We start from the raw sequence: 12,796 nt of genomic DNA, 5'->3' as shown, positions 1-12,796 counted from the left end.
AAAAGGCATTCAGCACCTACCAGTAGCCTGGTAGAATGTATGAACCTCATCAGAAATAACAGAACAGAAATAATGATGTATTTATGTATCTCAGGGGAAACCAAGGCTAGGGATGCTACTGAACATGAGAAATGATGATTTGGACATTTGTACGGTTTGGCGGGATCTTCTAAGGATGGAACGTTGAAGTGTTCTTTCCTTTTGCGCTCTGTTCCCCCGGAAGAATTTAAGTTGTGAATAGTATTAAATTGCTCTAGTATGGCAGATCAAAGGGAGCATTTTGATTTAAGCTTTTTTCATTAAGTTTTTATATTTTTGTCTGCAGTTAATGTTATCTGTAATCCTTAGGCAGCTGGACTAGATGATCATCGTAGGTCCCTTCCAGCTGAAAAATAATTCTATTCTTAAATATTCTAGTCTATTAATTGGAGGAGGAGGCAGATACTTCATAGTTTTAGCTTCATCAATCCTATCTACAAAACTGTGCTAAAAAAATCTGAGATTTCTTCGTGAGCCCTGCAGCAAAAAAAAGAACACAACTTCCAAAGAAGTTTCAAAGGTCAGCAGAGCTAGAGGATAAAGGTTCTTAACAATTATTAAGGTTTTGAGCCAACTCCCCAAAAGAAGTGAGATATTTTGTGGACGCTTTTTGGAATTTACAAAACTCATGTTCTTCTCCAGTTAACCTTAGGACCTGATTTAGAGAGAAATTATAGAATCTAATGCAACCTAAAATAACAATAAAAACTTCTTGCATAAGTTGCAGAACTAAAGTTCTGGATATGTATCAGTGGTTTCACTGCTACGCTCACAATATCAGATACAAAACCCAAAGCTTCTACGAAGTTAAAAGTACAAGGATTTGATCATGAAAGAAGAAAGGAATATCCATTCCTAAAGATGGAATTGAAGGAGCTTCTGAAGTGGTTAAGAAACTGGAGTTTGCAGTTTGGAGGAAAAACCTCTGTAGGCATCAACATTTGTTTATTTTTGTCAACCGGAATGTGAATATTGAAGACTTCTTACGGCAAATCTGAACAAAATGAAAAAAACCCGAACAATTCTTTGCTGTGAAATGATATAATGTCCAAACACAAAGTCAAGTAGGCTTAAGCTAGTGCAAAGTGTAGTATTGATGACATTCGTCTTTCAAAGATGAAACAAAAGTGAGACTGTCAGCTTTTTACAAACAAAATTTTTGGCCTTGTTTTAATTTGCTTTGGTACTTCAAAAATGGGTACTGTTCAACACAAAAACATAAATGCAATAGACCATTTTCTTATGTTAGTGGAGTTGCATAAAAGGTTACATGTTAACAAAATCAGATTTGATTTGTTTGTTTTAACATTACCTTGTAGAAGCTAGTATACTTCTTGGGTTGTATGAATTGACTTTCTTGCTGAGTTCTTGCTTTCGAGAAAACTAGACTTTGGTAAAAATGGTCTTTACTGTTCTTTCTCTGGCATGACTGAACTCCTTTTAAGAGCCTTTTGCTGAAGTGCTTTTTTGGTTTTGTTTTTTAATGCTGAAGAATTACTGGTGTTTCCTGTGCATAGCTGGTAGTAATTTTTTTACACCCTACTATTACTAATTTTGTCTCAAACCTAGACCTTCCTCCCCGTTTAGTTCTGTATTTGTCTATATTTTATATCTGTTGTCTGCTTTAATTTCCAATGCAAAACCATAACAACATCATGGTACTTAGTTCCTCATATGTTGGAAGATACAGTTCCTAACCCCTTTCAGTGGGAGAATTGCAATGGATGGAAATACTACTTCATTGTTACCTGGTGTTCTGGGAATGCATTCAACATCCTCCCTTCTCGCTTGCTATGAAGAATAGTGTTACTGACTATGTTACTCTTTATCATTTATGCTTTAAAAGTTATGTTTAAAGATGGTTTCTGTGTATGGACATTATTTTTAATTGAAAGTGTAGCTATATATAGTTGGTAGTGGTATCAGCTGGTCTTCTTAGCTCTGTGTGCTATTTCAAACAGCCAAGAAATGTTTGCTTGCATGACTAGCCAAAGATTTGCAAAACATACATTTTAGATGTATTGGTTCTGTTCTTGAAGTCTACAGCTTAAAAGCTCTTAGCATGAAATAATATCTTACTGTATTTATAACTTTGGGTTTCAGAACAGAAAAGGAAATATTATGTAATGTGTAGAAAATTGTGTACCTCTTCTCAAAAGTTGTAGGGAAAAGGCAGGTCCTCACTGCTTTTTCTGATTTTGTTTATGTACTTGGTTTGCAATTACTGCTTTTTTGAAAAGAAAATGTCAGTTACAAATACAGTTTGTATAGTACTTGCCTGCTGGCTTTTCAGTTCATTTTCTCCTTTGATAGGCCCAAAAGTTGAAGAGAGTAGAAATAGCAGTCTTAAAAGGACATCTTTGTTCCCTTACTGCAGGGGAATAAGATAAATAGCAGTTGGTAACCCCAGAACAACTAGGCTGCTTTGGAAGTGGATGGTCTCTGGTGTTCTGTCCTGTGGCCAGTCTTATAATGGGTTCAGATATTTGATTCAGAATGTGGCACTCTCATCTCGCTGGGGCAGCTGATTGGTGTGGAGGGTATCTTTGTTGCTACTTGTTTTTTTTTAGATGTAAAAGGCTGTAATTCACAAGTTTCTTATCAGTTCTGCGACCAAAATTATATGCTTCTGTTAAAAGGACAATAGTCCTGAGATTTATTCTTGCTACAAACATGCAATTGTGGTGTTCACATGCAGTTGCTTTTCTAGAATAACCGTGCTTCTAGTCATGTAACCATGCTTCTAGTTATGTTTCCCAATATATACGAAGCTTTCTGTATGTCCTTTTTTTCTAGGTGAATGACCTGACACTTGGCTATGTTAGTGCATGTTTTATTGTGCCAAGCTTATCAGATGATCCTGATTACTCTGTGACATGTTCTCATTGTTTATCACTCTACTAGTTTGTGTGCCATGTGCAAAATTTATTGGTAATTTTATAGTTTTGTCTGTGTTATTGGTAATATTGAATAGTATGGAGTTGAGAATTGGTATGTGAAGGGTTTAGTTAGGAATGTTGTCCCTGTTTGTTAAAATCGTGTTAATAATTCTGGTTTCAATCACTGTGGAGATTTTTTTTTTTAACCTGTTTTGTTTACAGTAAATTTAATCAGACAGGCATATAAAAATGCAGTACAGAAATTCAGGTAGTCTCTAACATCTTTCACATTTATGATAAAGTATTACATTGATCTTATTTACTAGACTGTATGAAGTTGCATTAGTGGCTATGAGTTTCACTAAACGGGTTTATGTCCAGAGATGGTAGTTTGATTTCTTCTTGCCATTCCCCCTACTCCTCCTCCCCTTCCTTTCTGTGCTATTTTGGACTATATCCTGTTTTTCATGATCTAGTAGAAATTATGTCTGTAGATTTCTCTGGATTCTTGATCATGTTGTAAAACTCTTGAGTGTAGCTTATCTGGGTTTTTTGATTTTAAAGTATTTAGTATAAGTTGTTTTAATATATTACATTATAAGTATTGGAAACTGAGTTTTTTGTTATGACATTGATGCATCTTTTGTGTTTAGATTCAGAGCAGAAATATTACTTAATACCACGGCAGAAGAAGCTGAGATGTTTAACATTTATTTAATGATTTATATGGTGGTTGCTAGGATGTTTTAAATGTATTAATTATGAACAATAATCATATGTGTGTACTAGGAAATACATATTAGCTAAAAAATAAGGATAATAAATTAGAATAAATGTGGAGACCATGTATTAAATTAATTGCATGAAGAAAAAAATTATTTTGGGATACATCATTCTGTTTTGTTAGTATATTGCATTATGTTTATCCAAAACTAAATTTTGTTTTATGTGCAAGAAAAATGAGGTGGTGTTTTCTACCTGCATTAGTATACAAACCTGTATGTTCTCCTGAAACAGCTTTAAAGACTCATTCCACTAGGAAACTGAACCTGTTGCTATCACTGTCCAGTTGTTTTCTGAACCACTCTAAATATTGTTATAACTAATAAAAAAGAAAACTTTCAATGCCAGTACAGAAATATAGTTTATATCTGTCTGCTCTTATGAAGAATATCGATTGACAAGAATTGTAGGCTGTATTGTGCACATCCTCATGCAGAGGAAACATGGAGATGAGTACTACTGCGTAAACTGAGGTGTCTGGTCTGTTTGTCTCTTTCAGACTTTGTAATACATCCCATTCTATACATTCCCAAAGCTTTTCATTCCCCTTTTGTAGTGCGCTTCAGCAACTAGTAGGAAGCTCAGAAATTTTTAAATTTCCTCTATTACCTAGTGCTTAGCTGTGTAAAAATTCATGTCTTGCTGAGAAAAGCCTTCATTACTTAAGTGAAATTAAGCCTATATTTTTTGCTACCCATAATACTAAGAATGTGTTTTGATTTTTCCCATTGACTTTTTAGCATCCAATAATAATGGTCCTTGTAGCAAAAAGGCAGAGCAGTCAAGTTGAATATGAAGTAAGATTAAAAGTTAATTATCCCTTTTTAAAATGAAGTAAGATTAAATCTTTTTAAAAAAAGTCTAATAGCGTAACATCTTGACAGTTATTAGCATTTGGGTTAATGCTTTAAGGAACAAACAGGGTTCTTAAAAGTGTTCTGGGCAGTGAACACTTGAACTGTATAGCTTGGAGAGGTGTAACCATTACATCTGTTTTAGAATTGGATGAACAGCTTGACGTATTTGATATGGCCATGACCAAACTACAGATTTAATAATCAGAAATAAGGAACCAGGAGCCTTTAATCAGTCTTTGGTGCAAGCTTTAGACATACTGTTTTCTTGAAGTAGTGATAAGTAGACATGCTATAATAATAATTATTCCATAGATGATAGAGTATCAGCTGCAAATGTGTGTATTCCTTTTAATTTAGAACATTACTTAATGTAAACATTAAACCATGATTTGTCCTTGCTTATAGTGTTCTACTGCTGCCTGTAAAGGGCTAAGGTTGCAGTTGGACCCACAATATCAATTCAATCCTAATTGGCTATATTGCCAAGAACACATTTTTTGGATTGCAGAAGGGCAGCCTCCTACATAAATAAACTGTAGCGTAATTGGAAAAAAGTATAGCATTGTGTTGCTTAGCAGCATGAGATTGAATCTGACTCTGTCTGAAACAAACATACATGCTAAAGTTCTTAGGTCTGATTTTTTTTTTTTTTTTTTTAAATTTTAGTTTTGAGGTTGTTTCCTGTTGTAGCTCGTTCTTTTAAGGTGAAAGGAAGTCTTGCCCGCTTCTTTGCACATTCATTGTGAATTAAAGAAAAGGCCTGCATAGTAAGTGAAAGTCAGAGTTCAAAACATTTAAGCAACGTTTAAAATAGACGTTAGCATTTTCCAGGTTGAAGTGACTTACTAAGTTTGCTTTTCTCAAGTTATAGTGCATACATTTACTGGTGCTTTTTTTTATTTGTTTGACTTCATTCTGTTCTTGGAAAGTCTGGTTTGCTTTACTGTCACGACCAAAATTCTCATCTCCCAGCACAGAAACCCACATTATCTAGCTACTTATCAGTGCCTTGAATGTAGTTTCTTAATCACTTGGAAATGTTTAAAACAAGAATTTAAATAATAGAATTTCAGGGGCTGTAAATTTTATGTCCCTCCTCCTTCTGTCATTGAGATATATTGAATATCATTGAGGATACAGTTTCATACCAGTTGAACCAGTGTAACTCCCACTGAAAGCTCCTGAAAGTGAAGGAATGGTTGTACTGGGTGAGAGGCTCAGTCTTGCTCAGTGCTCTGTCCATGACAGCAGCCTGAAACGTATGCCTAGAGAAAAGCATGGCAGCAAGGCCACAGCTTACTGAAGGGAACATGATTACTTGTCTTAACATTTGCTGGTTTTGTATGTAAGGCATTGACTGCTTGCTTGCTTGGTGCTGTGTTTTTGGCATTCTTCTCTATTTACTGTCACATGAGCAAAACTTTCCTCCTTCAGAACAGGAACTGAAATTGACTTTTTTGTTTGGTAGCCAGAACTAAGTGTATGATCTGAAGACCTGACCTCTTGTTACGTTATCTGGGAAAAAGCATCATGTACCTTAAGTAACCAGTGGTAAACTATCTAACCATTGAATGCCCCAAGAATTATTGGCAAGTGAATGTCTTGTTGCTGCTGTCCAGTTCCCTTTCAGGGCCTGACCTTCATCAATTATTGCCTTGAAGTAAGACAGTCCTTTGAGTGGTGTAAAGGATTTCCTTGGGTTTTTTTGAAGTCTTTTGGGAAGTTATTCCATGTGGAAACAAGAAGTTAATATGTTTTGAGTACATCAGTTTTGTTGCCTTAACATGCAGGGCTAAATACTGGGTTCTCAGCCTTAGCTTGAATACAGTTCGCTTTGGTTAGAATTTCTTGGTCTCCAAGCTTGGCAGTTCAATGAGAATGTCATATGGAGACTGGAAAAACATTTGAGGGAAGGGGGTCAGCTTTAGTCAGAGAAGCCTGAGGAGAGACTTTACTTCCAATCACCTGAAAAGGAAATCTGAGAACCATAAGCTTAGGCTACCTGTTACACCAGAAACAGTTAAATGTAGTCAAATTCTGCTTTTCATCAGTATGTCTCAAGTCCAGTTATGTGAGAAACCAGTACCATTGTCCAGTTTTCTGTTTGGAATTTTTTTTTTCCCCCCAAATATTAAATAATCCATGTGGTTTGCTGTAACAGAGCTATATTAAAAAAAAAACTGCTCTTTGTAAGCCTTCTATGTCTAGCTGTTTGGGTTTGGGTTGGTTTTTTTGTTTTGTTTTTTTTTTAATAGTGATGGGAGAAATACTGAATTCTCTATCCCCGTTCTTGAATTATGCCACATATATGAGTATTTTAGTTCTCTTAACACAGTCTGTAAATATGGCATTTTCATTTCTTTGAGGTTGTTGAACTTTGTTTTCCCCAAACCTCATTCACATTAAGGCTTCAATCTTTGAATATCCTCAGAACTTTAAATTTTCAACCAGACCTCTGCATAAGTTCCCTGGTGCTTTAAAATATGGGCAGAAGACAATAGGATCAGACTGTCATACCTGTAAGCCTATAATACAGATAATATTAAAATTTGTTGCTCAAGGAGGAGGAAACATCATTGCTTAAAACTAGTGTTTTCTGCAGCATTCCTTTGCAGTCTCTTCAGCATAGAATGCTGTGTAGCTGGTACTTGAAGATCTGAATGTGTTTAGATGACTCCTTTGAGACCATATTTATGGGGTTGAGAGTTGTGGTCCCTCTGCTTTGCCCTTGACCTGACAATAAGTGGTGATGCTTTCTTTTGGAAGTTCACTTTCTGTGCTTTTACTGCTTGCTTAAATTCATGTGAATGGTAGGTGTAGGAGCATTTTGTATGAAGTGAAGTTGCATACCATTAAATAAATGTACCTTAGCTACACTTAGTCTCAACACTAAGCTTTGAAGTTTAAAAAAAAAAAATAAATCCTGAAGGAACTGAAATATGTTTCAGGACATGCCTCTTTATTTCATCATATGATATTGAGGGCAAATAGAATTGTACATTTGCATGGATGTTCCCAATGTTCCAGAAACTTATGCTGCCAAATGTCTTAATTTCAGATGTATGATGTGGAGAGATCATTGAGAGAGGTTACTTCAAGTAACCTATTTTTCAGTGAGAATAGTTTTAGTTCATAACAATTGCAGTTACTCAAAATCTGTCTTGTACTGTATCACTTAAAAATTTATTGCTTTGAAATAATGTGCTGGAGCCTGATGCAGTTGACTAAGTCCCATGTGCACTCACTTCTTTACTAGGAGAAGGAATCTAAAGTAATTGTAATATAAACTATTTGAAATAACTTTTTCTCTGATTGCTGCTTATCAAGTGATTTTTAAAGATTGAAAATTAGACACTTCTTGCTCTACTGAATAGTAGCTTAATTACAAGTTTTTCATTAATTATTGCATACATTTCAATTTTAGTGCATGTCAGTGTTAGTGAGCAAATTGCTGGGACCACTAGTTTTCTATTCTGATTATATAAGTAATTCCTTCCTTCCTGAAAGACACAAGGCACAGAGAAGAAAGGAAATGATAAATGTGTGGGGGTGTGTATAAATTGTAACTACTGAATTAGGTCAGTGTTACAGTTTTGAGGGAGGTGTTTCTAGATGAGAAGGCGTTTTGATTGAAATCAAAGAATAGGGTAGAAGGTTAGATTCTTAAATCTAGAACTTTTAGACTAGAATCACATCATAACCCTTGTGATGAGTCAGTATTTATTAGGATTTTAAGAAGGCACTTCCCAGAATTCTATATGAAACAAATCTGTGATACCTTTTGACCTAAAATTTGTATTGCTGCAGTTAAGCTTTTTTTTCATACAGCACTTAGATGAAAAAGCACATCTACTTTGAAATCCCGTTAAGATAGGAATGTCATTCTGTAAATAATGCTGGAGAAGAAATAATTTTTTTTTTTTTATGAGCATAGTTGTATGATTTTTAGAAAGCTCTGTTTTTACATGTTGAGTAGGCTAGTATCCTGGCATACATTGTTACCACACTGCAAAGGAGACTTTGTGGCATATATCGTCACTTGTATATAACCAGAAAACTTTAAATAAAGGAAAAATAGGTCTGTGTCCCTAGGTAGGGCTTAGGTAGTGAACATGAATAATAGATTGTATTTCGAGGTCTGCTACTGTCATCTGTCACCTTGCATTTGCTTTTTTCTGAGACTATATTATAAGTAGCTAATTTAGGAGAAAGGCTGTATGTATTGGGATATTTCAGTTGCTTTTGAGGAGATGACTCTGAGAAACTCAGATGAAAGCTGTTCTAGAAGTCAACTGTATTAGAAAATGATGTATGTTCCTTGATCATTATATGCTAAAATGCCATCCTTCCTATTTGCTGTTACATGTTATCCTGTAACAGAGTAATATGTACATGTTTGCTTCTTATCTAGCACTTACCCAGGAACCTACATCTGATGTTTTTTTCCTGGCTTTTGAAAAGGTGCTTGATTTCTTTTCTTCCCCAAACAAAATTAACCTGTTCTGCCACACAGGTGTGAGGTTGCTGGCTGTGGAAGCTGAGGTGAAGCTCAGATGTGCAGCTGTACACTTGAGCCTGGAAGCAGAGGCCCCCCCCCCCGAGGCCAGTGCCATGTCCGGTGTCCTCTGCGCAGTCTGCTGGTGCTCTGTTGGAACGCTGCTTGCAGCGGGTGGCGTCTTCTAAATGGGGAGCATGCGAAGTCAAAAAAATGATACTTGTCTTTTCCTGGTGTTACTAAAATTACAAGGAGTCAGGTGAAGCAAAAGCTGACTTCCACTTACAATTTCATGGTGAATCAGGGTGACATAAGGAGATGGCAAAAGCATGGCAAATTGGAATTTGCTCAGTTGGCAATCAAAAGCAAATGTCAGTGGGATTCATTTGACTCAGTCTTCGTAGCCTCATACATCACTTGATTAACAATTGAGTAGTTAGTTTGTTGTTTAATAGGCGTCTGTCTCCATCTTGACACTGTATCAAAACATTCATTCAAAGCTTTGGGTAAAGGTGATGATTTTTTTTTTTTTTAACATGGCTTAGTGTGCTGAATCCAAAATCAAATATAGTAGAAATCAGATGTATATAAAAATTAACATAGAGTCTCCATTAGAATTCAGCTGGATACAGGCAGTTTGAATTGTTTCTGTTGGGCTGTCTGCATACTCAAAACCAAGGTGTCGCTGCATCAGTTTACATTTGTTTATAAATAATCAAATTAATTACAAATAAATGTAAAGGCTATTCTTGAGCTGAGCCAAACTGTGCCCTGGTGAGTTTTAACTCTAAAAAATTGAAGTTGAATAGTCTGAATTAAAGAAGTGATGGAAATTCAAAATTTCATGGTTAACCAGTTCAAGAGATTAAAGCAGTAGTGCGTTCTCTGTGGGCATGCAGTTTGATGTTTTCTCTAAAACATCAGTGGTTAAATCAGTGGCTGAAAACAGGACGGTAAATTACTGTCTTCTAATACTGTTTAAAATGCATAAATTGGATGATGATTTGTGCTTACAAAAATATGTTTGTATACTCTGTAATTAGAGCGAAAATACCTGAACAAGGATATCCTTGCAATTTAGAATATGCAGATACTACAAGAACTAATCAGACCATTTACTGGAGATGGGGTGTTTTTAGTTAGCTGCAGCATAACTTGAAGTTACTTTTGTATCTCTGAGAACATCACACAAATGGGCAGGGAGAAGTAATGAACTCACTTAAGAAGTTGGCCTTGTCTTATGCACATGGCCAAGCCAAGTGAACTTCTCTGGAGGCCCTGAAATGCACTTTTCTGGGAATGTAATTTAAGTAATATACATAGAGTATTGTGATTAGAGTCTTAAGCAAACAGTCACTAAATAAGAGGAAGAAAAAGATACATTAGTCCTTTATGTAAATGTTCTGTATTTACTAGTGTCTACAAAATTCTGTATATTTTTATTGCACAGATTGTTTTACTGTGAATTTACCAGATTTTGAAAAAGTTGGTTATTTCAGTAGTAATTTTCTTGTATCTCCTAGTTAAATTATGTCACTTGCCTTGAGCAGAAAGGAATTTACAAGAATGCTTTGCTCAGACCCTTTATCTAAGCACAGAGGCAAAATCTGAGAGTAAATCCACACTAGTGTAAGTCAGTCTCACAGGAGAGCTGCAGTTCTGTCCTGGCGCCCTGGCTCGCATTAGGATGGGTACTCTCTGGCCTTGCAGTACACTAGTTCAGGTAATTAAAGAAACTGAAAAATAATCATAGTCTTTGTAAGTTGGGGGTGGTGGTGGTGGTGTTTGTTGTTGTATCCTTTAGTACTCTGAACTGGCTCACTTCATGATAGTTCAGCCAAAAGCATTAGAATACAAAAGAGATGAGATTGAAGCAGCTAGCACTTGATGTGAGTTATTGTGGAACCACAGCTGTCGGTGGTCACTTCTTTCTGCAGTTTAAGCCAACCTAGACCAGGATTGCTGCTGAAAGGAGCTGTTTCACCCTTTTCCTGCTGCTTTGCTACCTCACTCCTGGTGCCAGCACAAGTTTTTGTGTGGCTGTATTGTGAACGAGACCTGTTAAGGAAGAATGGTGGTGATTAAGGAAGGTTTATTGTGGTGGTAGTTGGCTTAGGGCAGTTGAAGAGTACAATGTAAGTTGGCAGAAGTTTGATTTCATTGGTTTATGTAAGTACCTAGAAGCCTCAATCAGGTAGTACAGGGGAACTGACTGCATGAACTGCAGTAGGTGTGTGTGTGTGTATGCATATATATATATATATATATGCACGTGTGTGTGTGTATATAGATATATAAGGCAGGAAACTTAGTCTTACTAGTACTTTCTACCTAGTGATCTTTCTAAATGTCAATAGAAAACAGTTAAATACTCAGGATGGCATTTAAAAAAGAGCACCAGTTAAGTTCATTTTAAAAATTGCATTTAAAAAATCAGTTTCTTCCTAAAGAAAATTTGAGTTGGTAATGCCTTTGTTCTGGACTTAGCAGGCTTACTAAGCCCTATGAATATGAATTCTGAAGGGTGGGAATGGATTACAATTGACTGTATTCAAAGAATACAGTTTTGTTCAATAGTGAATGTTATTTTAGTGACAATATTAGAGATCTCTAAATTTCTTGGTGCTGTTAATATTGGAGACTGGGCTGTTGGTGCTGTTAATATTGGAGATTGAGTGTATTCAGTCAATTTTTATTGTATATGTAACAGCTTGCAACTTTGCACAATTTAGGAAAGGATTTTAAAGTGTCTTGGAGAAAGATAACATTGAAAATTAATTTGAGATGAGACGTCATAGTAAAACACAAATATGCATAGTGTTACAGCAGAAATTTCATTCTAACTCATTAACTTGAAGCTTTTGCTGATTGTATCAGGAACTCAGCACTGCCAGATGAATCTTGCTGAAAGCTCATACAATTCTTTCTACCACCCTACTTGGCTTTTGAACTTTCTGAGTACTGTTGTTGGTTTATGTGGTGCTTGGAAGTCTGAGTTGCTCTGGAAAATTATGTTTTGCCTTCTGTGGTTATACGGTGCCCTGTGATATAGAGTGGAATTGCTGTTACAACTTAATGCAACTTTTTATTTCCGTATTTAACACATTGAAGTTGAAATACATAGTGATTATTGAACTGTTGGTATATTATGATTACAAGATCAACAAATAAATCTGATGTCAGAATTTTCTTCATATAATCCACTAAAACAGTTGGTGGGGGTGTGATGGGCTTTGTAGTGGGCCTGAAAGGCCAGTGGACTCAGGCTTTCATAGGCACATGCTGGAAGAAGGGAATACAGGTCAAATGCCCTGGGTAAATACTGATGTGCTAATTAGAAGAAGTTTGGCTGCAGGGTCTCTCTTAGTCTTAGCTGAGGTAGAATCAGTCTCTAGCTCCCTTTCAGACATCTGCAGTTAGTGTCAGGAGAAAAGTATTGGAAAAGATGACAAATTTGGCTGTTTATGCTCTTAACCAGGCCATTTCTACATAGTCTTGATCAGCACCTTGAACTTAAATCGAAAATCTAGTGTAGCAATTCAAGCACAACAGAGTCAGAGTAAACAGCTGCTGCATTTTGGATGTGTGTCAGTTTCTCAGTGGTATAGAGGTAATTAACAGTGTAATTTTCACTTAGAACATTAAAATCATGTTAAATATTTCAAATGTTACCTTCTTCTGATGTCAGTTGGACTCAATAAAAATAAATACTAAGTATAAAACAAAAGATTCTTTATGGCAGC

The 12,796-nt window shown here is 35.8% G+C and overlaps 1 protein-coding gene across 2 annotated transcripts in view; it reads left to right on the top strand.

The window, feature by feature from the left end:
- The window catches only part of USP9X (ubiquitin specific peptidase 9 X-linked), a 107,585-nt gene that overhangs the window by 13,654 nt on the left and 81,135 nt on the right, over positions 1-12,796 (top strand). The gene's annotated exons all lie outside the window — the stretch shown is intronic.

Source organism: Mycteria americana, chromosome 1 (genome assembly GCF_035582795.1).
Source record: "Mycteria americana isolate JAX WOST 10 ecotype Jacksonville Zoo and Gardens chromosome 1, USCA_MyAme_1.0, whole genome shotgun sequence".
NCBI lineage: Eukaryota > Metazoa > Chordata > Aves > Ciconiiformes > Ciconiidae > Mycteria > Mycteria americana.
This window is presented reverse-complemented; position numbering and strand designations above follow the sequence as displayed.